We start from the raw sequence: 7,738 nt of genomic DNA on the forward strand, positions 1-7,738 counted from the left end.
ATTCTTCTCTAGTGCACATGGAACATTCTCCAGAATAGATCACATCCTCGGTCCTAAATCAGGACTCAACTGGTATCAAAAGATTGGGATCATTCCCTGCATATTTTCAGACCACAATGTTCTAAAGCTAGAACTCAACCACAAAAGGAAGTTTGGAAAGAACCCAAATACATGGAGAATAAACAGCATCCTTCTAAAGAATGAATGGGTCAACCGGGAAATTAAAGAAGAATTGAAAAAAATCATGGAAACGAATGATAATGAAGATACAACGGTTCAAAATCTGTGGGACACAACAAAGGCAGTCCTGAGAGGAAAATATATAGCGGTACAAGCCTTTCTCAAGAAACAAGAAAGGTCTCAGGTACACAACTTAACCCTACACCTAAAGGAGCTAGAGAAAGAACAAGAAAGAAACCCTAAGCCCAGCAGGAGAAGAGAAATCATAAAGATCAGAGCAGAAATCAATGAAATAGAATCCAAAAAAACAATAGAACAAATCAATGAAAGTAGGAGCTGGTTCTTTGAAAGAATTAATAAAATTGATAACTCCCTGGCCCGACTTATCATAAAGAAAAGAGAAAGGACCCAAATAAATAAAATCATGAATGAAAGAGGAGAGATCACAACTAACACCAAAGAAATACAAACTATTATAAGAACATACTATGAGTAACTCTACGCCAAGAAATTTGACAATCTGGAAGAAATGGATGCATTCCTAGAGACATATAAACTACCACAACTGAACCAGGAAGAATTAGAAAGCCTGAACAGACCCATAACCAGTAAGGAGATTGAAACAGTCATTAAAAATCTCCAAACAAACAAAAGCCCAGGGACAAACGGCTTCCCGGGGGAATTCTACCAAACATTTAAAGAAGAACTAATTCCTATCCTCCTGAAACTGTTCCAAAAAATAGAAATGGAAGGAAAACTTCCAAACTCATTTTATGAGGCCAGCATCACCTTGATCCCAAAGCCAGACAAGGATCCCATCAAAAAAGAGAGCTATAGACCAATATCCTTGATGAACACAGATGTGAAAATACTCAACAAAATACTAGCCAATAGGATTCAACAGTACATTATAAGGATTATTCACCAAGACCAATGGGATTTATTCCAGGGCTGCAAGGTTGGTTCAACATCCGCAAATCAGTCAATGTGATACAACACATCAATAAAAGAAAGAACAAGAACCATATGATACTCAAAATAGATGCTGAAAAAGCATTTGACAAAGTACAGCATCCCTTCCTGATCAAAACTCTTCAAAGTGTAGGGATAGAGGGCACATACCTCAATATCATCAAAGCCATCTATGAAAAACCCACCGCAAATATCATTCTCAATGGAGAAAAACTGAAAGCTTTTCCGCTAAGGCCAGGAACACAGTAGGGATGTCCATTATCACCACTGCTATTCAACATAGTACTAGAGGTCCTAGCCTCAGCAATCAGACAACAAAAGGAAATTAAAGGCATCCAAATCGGCAAAGAAGAAGTCAAATTATCACTCTTCGCAGATGATATGATACTATATGTGGAAAACCCAAAAGACTTCACTCCAAAACTGCTAGAACTCATACAGGAATTCAGTAAAGTGTCAGGATATAAAATCAATGCACAGAAATCAGTTGCATTTCTCTTCACCAACAGCAAGACAGAAGAAAGAGAAATTAAGGAGTCAATCCCATTTACAATTGCACCCAAAACCATAAGATATCTAGGAATAAACCTAACCAAAGAGGCACAGAATCTATACTCAGAAAACTATAAAGTACTCATGAAAGAAATTGAGGAAGACACAAAGAAATGGAAAAATGTTCCATGCTCCTGGATTGGAAGAATAAATATTGTGAAAATGTCTATGCTACCTAAAGCAATCTACACATTTAATGCAATTCCTATCAAAGTACCACCCATCTTTTTCAAAGAAATGGAACAAATAATTCTAAAATTTATATGGAACCAGAAAAGACCTCGAATAGCCAAAGGGATATTGAAAAAGAAAGCCAACATTGGTGGCATCACAATTCCAGACTTCAGGCTCTATTACAAAGCTGTCATCATCAAGACAGCATGGTACTGGCACAAAAACAGACACATAGATCAATGGAACAGAATAGAGAGCCCAGAAATAGACCCTCAACTCCATGGTCAACTAATCTTCGACAAAGCAGGAAAGAATTTCCAATGGAAAAAAGACAGCCTCTTCAATAAATGGTGCTGGGAAAACTGGACATCCACATGCAGAAAAATGAAATTGGACCATTTCCTTACACCACACACAAAAATAGACTCAAAATGGATGAAGGACCTCAATGTGCGAAAGGAATCCATCAAAATCCTTGAGGAGAACACAGGCAGCAACCTCTTCGACTTCAGCCACAGCAACATCTTCCTAGGAACAACGCCAAAGGCAAGGGAAGCAAGGGAAAAAATGAACTATTGGGATTTCATCAAGATCAAAAGCTTTTGCACAGCAAAGGAAACAGTTAACAAAATCAAAAGACAACTGACAGAATGGGAGAAGATATTTGCAAACGACATATCAGATAAAGGACTAGTGTCCAGAATCTATAAAGAACTTAGCAAACTCAACACCCAAAGAACAAATAATCCAATCAAGAAATGGGCAGAGGACATGAACAGACATTTCTGCAAAGAAGACATCCAGATGGCCAACAGACACATGAAAAAGTGCTCCATATCACTCGGCATCAGGGAAATACAAATCAAAACCACAATGAGATATCACCTCACACCAGTCAGAATGGCTAAAATCAACAAGTCAGGAATTGACAGAGGCTGGCGAGGATGCGGAGAAAGGGGAACCCTCCTACACTGTTGGTGGGAATGCAAGCTGGTGCAGCCACTCTGGAAAACAGCATGGAGGTTCCTCAAAATGTTGAAAATAGAACTGCCCTATGACCCAGCAATTGCACTATTGGGTATTTACCCTAAAGTTACAAACGTAGTGATCCAAAGGGGCACATGCACCCGAATGTTTACAGCAGCAATGTCCACAATAGCCAAACTATGGAAAGAACCTAGATGTCCATCAACAGATGAATGGATCAAGAAGATGTGGTATATATACACAATGGAATACTATGCAGCCATCAAAAGAAATGAAATCTTGCCATTTGCGACAGCATGGATGGAACTAGAGCGTATCATGCTTAGTGAAATAAGTCAAGCAGAGAAAGACAACTATCATATGATCTCCCTGATATGAGGAAGTGGTGATGCAACATGGGGGCTTAAGTGGGTAGGAGAAGAATAAATGAAACAAGATGGGATTGGGAGGGAAACAAACCATAAGTGACTCTTAATCTCACAAAACAAACTGAGGGTTGCTGGGGGGTGGGGTTTGGGAGAAGGGGGTGGGATTATGGACATTGGGGAGGGTATGTGCTTTGGTGAGTGCTGTGAAGTGTGTAAACCTGGTGATTCACAGACCTGTACCCCTGGGGATAAAAATATATGTTTATAAAAAATAAAAAATTAAAAAAAAAAGAAAACTGTAGGCAGATATTCTATATTGTGTTTTGAAAATTAAATAATTTATACGAAGGCAAGGAACATGTTCTATTTCAAATAGAAACAAAGTAATTATTTTGAAATGTGCTTGAATTTAAGAACCAATTAGAGCAAAATTAATTACACTATGATAAAAAACAAAACAAAACCCTGGGGAGTTCTTTAAATACTCCTTTCTGATTTCATATTTGAGGTCTGGAAATAAAAATCTAAAGTTCAATCAATAATCTTTCGTGCATTGATTTATTCTTCTTCCATAAAAATGAAAGAAATTCAGGATTAATTTTGGTTCTGAGTAACTTTTGTTTAGGGATACCAAGAATTTACAAGAAATGGAAATTCCCCAGATTAATTGAGAGCATATACATATTTCAACAATAAGTAATACTGAGCACCAGGCAGTAGAAATCTGTTTTCTTTTGATGGGCAATTCCTCTTCTATGTCAGAAAAAAAAAATAAAAGGTTGTGTTAAAGAAAATAGTAATAACTTACGTTAGACTTTATTGTGGGTAAGTCTTGGGAATAAGGAATGGATCAGAGAAAGTAGTAATAGATAAAAGGAGAAAAAGATAAAGCATTAATTCCTCTATATTTCTTAAAATTTTAAGATCAAGAAGAAATACTATATAAATTAAAAATTTAAAAATTAAATATTAAAAAATTTAAAATGAAAAATACTATATAAATTAAAAATTTTTGAAAAAGAAAGTTAAACTTTTTTAAAAGGTTTATTTATTTATTTTAGGGAAAGAGAGCTGGGGTGGGTGGGGGAGGACAGATAGAGAGAGAAAGAGATTCTTTTTTTAAAGATTTTATTTATTTATTTGACAGACATTTCACAAGTAGGCAGAGAGGCAGGCAGAGAGAGAGAAGGAAGCAGACTCCCCACTGAGCAGAGAGCCTGATGTGGGTCTCGATCCCAGGACTCTGGGATCATGACCTGACCTGAAGGCAGAGGCTTTAACCCACTGAGCCACCCAGATGCCCCAAGAGAGAAAGAGATTCTTAAGCAGACTTGCCATGATCATAGAGCCTGTCATGGGGCTTGATCCCACCACCCTGAGATCATAACCTGAGCCAAAACCAAGAGTAGGACACTCAACCAACTGTACAATTAAGGTACCTCATTTAAATTTTATCAATTGTGAATTTGAAACTTAGGGTCCATAGGTCTCATAAAAATGAAAAACTCTAATAACAACAGAGAAAAAAACACAAGAAGAAAATGATAAGGGATAAAATAGGAAAAAAAAACAGAAGGAAGGAAGAAAAGTGAAGGCAAGGGAGCAAGGGAAGGTGGAATGGGAAAGAAATATGGTAAGTGGATGAAAAGAAATGGAGAATGTTAGATGTTCTACTGCTTAGCTGCAATAACTTACGCTGCTTTTTCTTCATTTTAGTCAACAAAAGTTTATTGAGTGACCACTCAGTGTTAAGTACCACATATGCAAAGAGACAGTAAAAGTGAAGATGAGCATAAAAAAATAATTTTATCCAAATAGTAAGTGTTCATGGTATATAAACAAAATTATTAGAGCTCACAACGGAAAAAAAAAAAAAGATTACTCTGGTGTAAGTTTTTTTTCGGGTCAGACTCACAATGGAGGAAACGTGTGTGGAGCATTGATAATAGAGTGGGAGTTCCTCAGATTGAGAAGGGGATGGGGGGGGAGTAGCAAATGAGGAATGTAGCAAAGAGAAATGTGAAAAGTGATTAACTGGCTATTCTTGCCTCTATCCACTCCCACCTCTGTTCATTTTTCTCTTTGATTTATTTTGACTCATACTACAGATCTTCCTCAATTTACAATGAGGTTATGTCCCAATAAACCCATTTTAAGTTGAAAATATCATCAGTCAAAAATACATTCAATGCACCTTACTTACAGAACATAGCTTAAATGTTCTTAGAACACTTACTTTAGCTTCTAGCTGGGCAAAATGGACTGACACAAAGACTGTTTTTACAATATAGTGTTAAATATCTCATGTACTTTATTGAATACTATACTGAATTTGAGAAAGAGAATGGTTGTCTGGGGACAGAATTGTTGGAAGCATGTCTGTTGTTTACCTTCATGATTGCCTGGCCGAATGGGAGCTGCCACTGGCCAGCATCATGAGAGTATTGTACTTCTTATCTCTTTCCTGGGAAAAGATCAAAATTTGAAGTATCATTTCTACTGAATAAGTCTCTCTTTAGCACCATTGTAAAGTCAAATCAACTTTGTAAGTTGGGGACTATGTGTATACTTCTCCAAATAAAACTGAAATTTATGGGGAAATACAGGATTAAATATTTGAAATGGAGCCTGTTTCAGACAATTTTGAGTCTATTCCCTACAATGCATTAATTCTCCTCATTCCTTAGCCTCTAAGGACTGCCTTTGAATATTTAAATACATTATTTTTTAGACAGCAGTAAGGGGATGGGTGGAAAGAAATTCTGTCAACAACCAATGGAAATTTAATTTTAGCAAACATCCATGATGACCTAAGTGAAATTGATCTGAAATTTCTTACAAAAAATATTTATACTGAGGATGTTTGGGTGGCTCAGCTGGTTTGAGAATCTGACTCCTGATTTCAGTTCAGGTCATGATCTCAGGGTCCTGTGATTGAGCCCCACCTCAGTCCCCAACATACAAAGCGGATTCTCTCACTCCCTCAATACCTATTGACAAACTATGGCACTGTGATATATATGAATATGTAATATAGGATCAAATATAAATCTATTGGCTACTGAGATAACATATATTAATGTATAGACTACATAGTTTCACCTATTTCCACTTGCCATCTCTTGTTCATTCACATGAAACATGAATACTTAATGGAAGAGGATTTAAAGGGATGTGTAAACTCTCATTACTTGTCACTCTTTTCTTTCTCATCTGTCCATGTGCCATGATGAAAGATCAGTCTCCTCTATTTTAAGTTGTTAGGAGGATTTCTTTCTGCATTCTTTATAGTCACTTCTTCAAATCCTATTCCAGATCTCTCTATTCTTGAGTTTTTCCTTTTTATTTTTAATTTATTTTCAGCATTACAGTATTCATTGTTTTTGCATCACACCCAGTGCTCCATGCAATCTGTGCCTTCCCTAATACCCACCACCTGGTTCCCCCAACCTCCCACCCCCCACCCCTTCAAAACCCTCAGGTTGTTTTTCAGAGTCCATAGTCTCTCATGGTTCACCTCCCCTTCCAATTTCCCTCAACTCCCTTCTCCTCTCCATCTCCCTATGTCCTCCATGTTATTTGTTATGCTTCACAAATAAGTGAAACCATATGATAATTGCCTCTCTCTGCTTGACTTATTTCACTCAGTGTAATCTCTTCCAGTCCCGTCCATGTTGCTACAAAAGTTGGGTATTCATCCTTCCTGATGGAGGCATAATACTCCATAGTGTATATGGACCACATCTTCCTTATCCATTCGTCCATTGAAGGGCATCTTGGTTCTTTCCACAGTTTGGTGACCGTGCCATTGCTGCTATAAACATTGGGGTACAGATGGCCCTTCTTTTCACTCCATCTGTATCTTTGGGGTAAATACCCAGTAGTGCAATTGCAGGGTCATAGGGAAGCTCTATTTTCAATTTCTTGAGGAATCTCCACACTGTTCTCCAAAGTGGCTGCACCAACTTGCATTCCCACCAACAGTGTAAGAGCATTCCCCTTTCTCTACATCCTCTCCAACACACGTTGTTTCCTGTCTTGCTAATATCGGCCATTCTAACTGGGGTAAGGTGGTATCTAAATGTGGTTTTAATTTGAATCTCCCTAATGGCTAGTGATGATGAACATTATTTCATGTGTCTGATAGCCATATGTATGTCTTCATTGGAGAAGTGTCTGTTCATATCTTCTGCACATTTTTTGATATGATTATCTGTTTGGTGTGTGTTTAGTTTGAAAATCTCAGTGTGCGATCGCTGGTTCAAACCTCTCTGGTCGTCTGGAGCTGCCCAAACAGCCACCGCTGTCATGGTTTGGGGTACAAGCAGGAGTTCCTGTGTCCCCAGGGACTGTGACTTAGAACCTGATCTGCCAGCAGCTGAGGGGGAACTTATGTTCTCTGGAACACTCAGAGGGGAACAGACTGAGGCTTCTCTCTGAGAGGGAGGTAGGGGTGAAGTTTGCTTTCCTCTAAACCTCCAAAAACCATCAAAAGCTGTCAGGGA

The sequence above is a fragment of the Mustela putorius genome, unplaced genomic scaffold (genome assembly GCF_011764305.1).
Source record: "Mustela putorius furo isolate JIRA1106 unplaced genomic scaffold, ASM1176430v1.1 tig00003983_pilon_pilon_pilon, whole genome shotgun sequence".
NCBI classification, from domain to species: domain Eukaryota; kingdom Metazoa; phylum Chordata; class Mammalia; order Carnivora; family Mustelidae; genus Mustela; species Mustela putorius.